At 44.8% G+C, this 6000-nt stretch overlaps 1 long non-coding RNA gene across 1 annotated transcript in view; it reads right to left on the bottom strand.

Annotated features, from left to right (window-relative positions):
* Nucleotides 1-1598: 1598 nt before the first annotated feature.
* Nucleotides 1599-6000, bottom strand: part of LOC116150490 (uncharacterized) — a 6343-nt gene continuing 1941 nt past the window's right edge. The window contains exon 2 of the long non-coding RNA XR_010377965.1: nt 1599-1945. This is a non-coding gene — a long non-coding RNA (uncharacterized LOC116150490). The remainder of the gene's footprint in view (nt 1946-6000) is intronic.

Genomic DNA, 6000 nt, shown 5'->3' with positions numbered 1-6000 from the left:
AATGCAGATGGATAACTAACGCCCTACTTGGGGGAGGAGGAAGGCAAACACAGGAGAGCAAACCCATCCTGCTATTTCTGGGGAGCAAGAGAAACCAGCTCCACTCCCCAGTCACTTGACAACTACCGAGTGTGGACAGATGGCCCAGGTTCAAGTCCAAGTCCTCCACTTTCTGCCTCTGTAACTTTGGACAAGTTACTTATTGTCTCTGTGCCTCGATTTCCTCACCTATAAAATGGGGACAATAATGGTACTTACATCACTGAGTTGTTATGAGGATTAAGTAAATTAATCCGTGCAGGGATCTCAGAAGCATGCTTGGTTCACAGCAAGCAATTTCATTTTCTTTTATTTATTGATTTTTTCCTATTAAACCTATTTTTTTTAATTGATGTATAGTCAGTTTACAATGTGTCAATTTCTGGTGTACAGTATAATGCTTTAGTCATACATACACATACATATATTTGTTTTCATATTCTTTTTCATTATAGGTTACTACAAGATATTGAATATAGTTTCCTGTGCTATACAGTATAAAATTGTTGTTTATCTATTTTATATATAGTAGTTTGTATCTGCAAATCTTGAACTCCCAATTTATCCCTTCCCACCCACTTCCCTCACTGGTAACCATAAGTTTGTTTTCTATGTCTGTGAGTCTGTTTCTGTTTTGTAAATAAGTTCACTTGTGTCACTTTTTTAGATTCCAGATAAAAGTGATATCATATGGTATTTGTCTTTCTCTTTCTGGCTTACTTCACTTAGAATGACGACCTCCAGGTCCATCCATGTTGCTGCAAATGGCATTATTTTATTCTTTTTGATGGCTGGGTAGTAGTCCATTGTATAAATGTACCAAGCTTCTTTATCCAGTCATCTGTTGATGGACAGATGCCTCAGCAAGCAGTTTAAATGTTAACTGTCACCACTGTGTTGAACCCATAGCCAGGGTCCTCGCCTACATGGAACTCAGAGTCTGTTGAGGGAAGGAGAAACAGCACAAATGTGCTACCACCCACCAACTAAATTTAGCTAGCGGGAGCATCCACACCTCTTCCTCTTCCACCTCCATCCAGGTGCCAAAATGCCTCTCCTCACCCCTCCCTCCAGGACTTGTTCTACCAGCCACCCTTCCTCACTCTCATATCTTTAGTCTCCTTTGCTTTGGTTTATGCACCTGTTCAAAGCTTTCCAGGTTCTAAAAAACAAAGCCCTCCTCCTCCCTCTCGAGGAGATACCCCTCTTCCTCTGCCCTTTCTACAAGAGGTGTCTACCCACATTATCTCCACTTGTCAACCTGCACTCGCTCCTCTGCCCCCCACCCCTGTCTTCCACCTGCACATAAGTGCCTCCCCTACAGGCCACCAGGGACCTCTTAAACCTAAGGATCTATTTGTGGCCCTTACCTTACCTCCCACCACATGCCAGTGATGCGCTAGGCACTGGGAGGCAAAGATACTCAGACGGGGGGGGGGGGGGATAGCTCTGTGGTGGAGTGGGGGTTTAGCATGCATGAGGTCCTGGGTTCAATCCATTAAATAAATAAATAAACCTAATTTACCACCCCCCCCCCAGCAAAACAAAACAAGACCAAAAAAAGTGTAAAAAAATTTTTTTTAAAAAAGATACTCTTTACAGGGGGTCAAGGCTTTTGGGGGTGCAGTGGGAGGTGTGGAGAGATTAAGTATATGGAATAACTGCAAATCATCAGGGCAGGTTCCACGGTAAGGACCAAAATGGGTTGGCAGGGCTGGCTCCTTCTGGAAGCTCAGAGAAGAATTCACTTCCTTGCCTTTTCCAGCTTCTGGAAGCTGCCCACATTCCTTGGCTCGTGGCTCCAGATCACTCTGATCTTTGCTTCCTTTGTCACAACTTCTCAGACCCTCTTGCCTCCCTTGTTTCTGTACAAGGATCCTGGTCCATCCAGATTATCCAGGATAACCTCCTCATCAAAAAAAACAAAAACAGAAACAAAAACCCTTAGCATAATCAACATGGCAAAGTTCGTTTGTCAGGTAAGGCAATATATTCACAGGTGATTAGGATGTGGACCGCTATTATTCTCCCTACCATAGAGGGGGCTCCCCCTGGAATAGCCAGAGAACTCTTCAGAGAGAAGACTCGTGGAGCAGAATCTTATAGGTTTAGTCTTATTTGCCAGAAGCTGGGGCGAGGTGTTATGAACAAAGAAATAACACCTGCTGAGAGGCCAGATGGAGAAAGAAAAGGTGCGTCTGGAGACCTGTAAGCACCCGCATGGTTGTACGGCTGATGAATAGGAAGAGGGTGCCTCTGGGGATTAGATTAAAAAGGAAAAGTAGAAGCTGGATCATGAAGTATTTTTGTTGTTGTTTTTTTAAACCATATTGTCTGAAATTTACCTGAAATGTATTTACTTGCCATTACTTTAGACTGTGCTATTGTTTCTTTAAAAACTTCCTTAAGTTGACTCACTTTTTGTTCTAAAGAATAATGTCCAAGAAATCACAGGCTTTATATGTTGGTTGTATCTTTCCAGTGTTAAAAGTGAATGCGTAACTATAAAAACACACCCACGAATGAGTGCCATACTTTGAGAAATAAAGCCAGAGGCAACGGAAACCACCCAAAGGTTTTGAGCAGGGAAAGAACACGACCACGTTTGCCTTTTGGATAAATATCATTCCCACAGCATTAATCACTTTGGACTGAATGGAAACCAGTGAAAATCACAACAAAAAAGACCATAAATTAGGAGACTTCCACGATAGCTGAGGGGAGAGATGAGAAACGAACAGAGATAGGACCTGTGGGAGGGGAGTGGAGGGTTCAGATGTGAATAGTATCAAGGAGGCAGGAATGACAGACAACAGTGAAGACGGGGAAAGGGAGGAGCTGGGGGTAACTGTCAGTGTTTCGGCACATGCAATGCAGCAGATAACTATCCATCCGCCACGATCATAAATAGAGGGAGAGTTGACAGGGGGAGAGGGGCGGATAGGGTGGGAAGGATAATAATTGCTTTCATCTGGACATCCTCTAGGGTAGCACTTTCCAGGAGAAATAGGCTGTGAGCCACCTATGCCATTTTTAATAGTCAGATGGCCACATTGAAAAAAAAGGAAGAAGAAATGGATGAAATTAATAATATATTTTATGTCACTCAATATATCCAAAGTATTCTATTTCAAGATGAATCGATATAAAAAAAACTGAGATGTTTTACGTTCTTTTTTTCATTTTAAGTCTTCAAAATTCAGTGTATGTTTTTACTCAGAGAGCACATCTCAGTTCAGACAGTCCACACACTCAAAAGGCACCATGGAGAGTGGCTACCGTATTTGTTGGACAGCACAGCTCTAGGAGCACTTGCTGAAGGCAGGCCAGTGTGATGATCAGACATTATCTGGGGGAGGATGAGGATCCTGATCAGATATTGAGGGTGATTAGATTTGCTAAAATGGGGTTTTACAAGGAAGTGCACAGGTGGGTCTAAGAGAAGGTTGACGAGCCTGACTAAAGTTTGACCAAGCAAAGAATCTGTCATGATGGGACAGGAGGGAAAGGGGCAGGGCACAACCATTAAAGGAGTGACACAGCAATTGAAGACTTGACTCCCAGTAGACCCTGAACTTCATTATATGCTCACTATAATATATTAGCTGCAGGATGGCACTCGCACAGGTGCCAGGACGGTCGGGAGGCTGGCCATAAAGGTCAACGAGTGGGTGATGGCACAACTCCTGGGAATCCCGGCCCTTCCTCAGAAGTAGTTGGAATAACCCTCCCACTTGGTAGCATATGAAGTTACAGTGCCCATGAAAACTAACAACCCTGCACCTGTGGTCGCTCCCTCTTGCCTTCAGAGACACCTGCACTCTGTCTATGGAGCATGTATCTCTCTAAATAAATCTAAATTCAATCTACTATGGCTTGCTCTTGAATTCTTTCCTGTGTGAAGCCAAGGACCCTCACCTGATGGGGTGTGTCACAGGGACTTGCCTGGCACCTGGGACATGGCCATCCTCTCCGGCCCCATTTTTCCTGTATCAACAATTCCACCCATTAAACCTGTTAGATACAATCTTTGGAGTGGAGTTGGGAAATTTGTATTTTTTTTCTTTTTGTTTGTTTGTTTGCTTGGGGGGAGAGGTAATTAGGTTTGTTTGTTTATTTATTTATTTTTAATGGAGGTACTAAGGATTGAACCCAAGATCCTGTGCATGCTAGGCATGCACTCTAACCACTGAGCTATACCCTTCCCCCTGTGGTAAATTCATATTTTTAACAAGTCTCCACCAGGTAGTGCAACCCAGGAGAATCATCTTTCAGTTGGCGCCAGGTGGACTTGAGAACTCAGGGGAGACAGTTCCCAGCAGGAAGGAGTGCTGATGAGCCCTCTGGGGAAGACTCACAGAGAGAAAGAAAGCTGATGGGGGGAAGCACAGAGACAGACTTGTGTTCAGGACAAAGGGAGGGATGAGAGATCTGGTAGATTATCTGATCCCAAGATTGTAGCCGGGCTCCAGGCTCATCAAGGCGCTGTGGCTTAGACAGGAGTCTACAACCTCTGCTCGGGACAGTTCAACTCAAGTTGTCCTGGAGCTCCCAAAGAGCTCCAACCCCAGGGGCTGGGGAAGGAAGAAGCGAGTTCTGCTAGCCCCCCACACAAAGCAGGGGTCAGCCTCTTATTCTCCCAGCCCTTCAATTTTGAAGCTCTGCCGGGCTCTGTCCAAGGTCTTTTTCATTTTTTTGCCCTCGTCTTCTCACTCTGGGTTCGTCTCACCCCTCTCTGGGGCTTCAAAGCCCATTTATATGCTGAGGGACCCATATTTGCATCTGAAACTCAAGAGCCCATCCCCACCTCAAATGCCAGACCTATTTTTACCAAATGCCTTCAGCTGCCTAGAATACCTGGCTGGGGGGGGGGGGGGGGAGGCGGGCTGATATTTAACATTTCTAAAGCTGAACTCACCCCAAAACTTGTTTGCCTGCTAACAGTTAATGTTTCAACTAGTAGCCTCACTACCCTTTCAGTTCCCCCAAAACTAGAAGTCTGGGGGTCATCTTACCTTTTTCCTCCCACCACACACTAAATCACCTGAAACCCTTTGCATTCCTGCAGCTTCTGTTCAGACACCCTCAACTCCATGCCTGACTAGTAGTGCTCCCTCCCATCTAGAGGTGTGGCCCCATTTTCCCCTCTGGGAGATGGCATCCTCCCAAATGCCTTCTTTTACAAGCTAAACTAAAAAACAAATCAGCAGGCACACTCTGCTGACCTGGGCACATCCAGCATAAACACCGAACTCCTCAGTGTGAACCATGCACCTTCACATAGGGCCTTACTCACCTCTGTTAAGTCCCCTTCCCCCACTCCCCCAAATCTTTTCTTCTAGTTGTGACATTTCTTGCTAAAAAAAAAAAAAAAAAACAAACCAAAACACAAAACAAAAAACCTAACACTCAGTACCCCTCAAACACAAACAACTCACAAGATCGATTTTTAAAGGGAGGAAACGAGAGGAATTAAGATAAACGCATCCTCCTCCCCTGATTCTGGAGGCCCGGAGTGCCCCCTGGGGATTGTGTGTACCTGCGTTTTCCCAGGAAATTCATAGGCAAATCTAGGTTTGTCCGCCACGGGGTTATGCCACTCTTACAAAAGCCCAACACATCACGTTAAAGAATCCAGGCTACTATGTTCTTTTCTAACTTACTGTAGGGGGACAGAGAAAGGACAGAGAAAGGAGGAGCCTGCAGCAGCCTGGGCACCTAAGCTGCATCACTATTGAATCTTCACCAAGATCTAAACCCTGGGGAACTGACAAGAAGAAATTTTAAGAATGAAAACAGCATCTGCGTAGCCTACAAACCTGCAAGCACAACCTAAAGTACCTTTTCGTTAAAAGCAAAACAAAAAACCCTGCCCCCCCAAATGTATTTGGAAAATGCTGAACCACTCTAGAAAAGTTTGCTCTGCATTCCTCCCCACTCCTCGGTTTTAAAGGAAGCCCT

Source organism: Camelus dromedarius, chromosome 26, assembly GCF_036321535.1.
Source record: "Camelus dromedarius isolate mCamDro1 chromosome 26, mCamDro1.pat, whole genome shotgun sequence".
NCBI classification, from domain to species: Eukaryota; Metazoa; Chordata; class Mammalia; order Artiodactyla; family Camelidae; genus Camelus; species Camelus dromedarius.
Note: the sequence above shows the minus strand (reverse complement) of the source record. Positions and strands in the feature narration are given on the sequence as shown.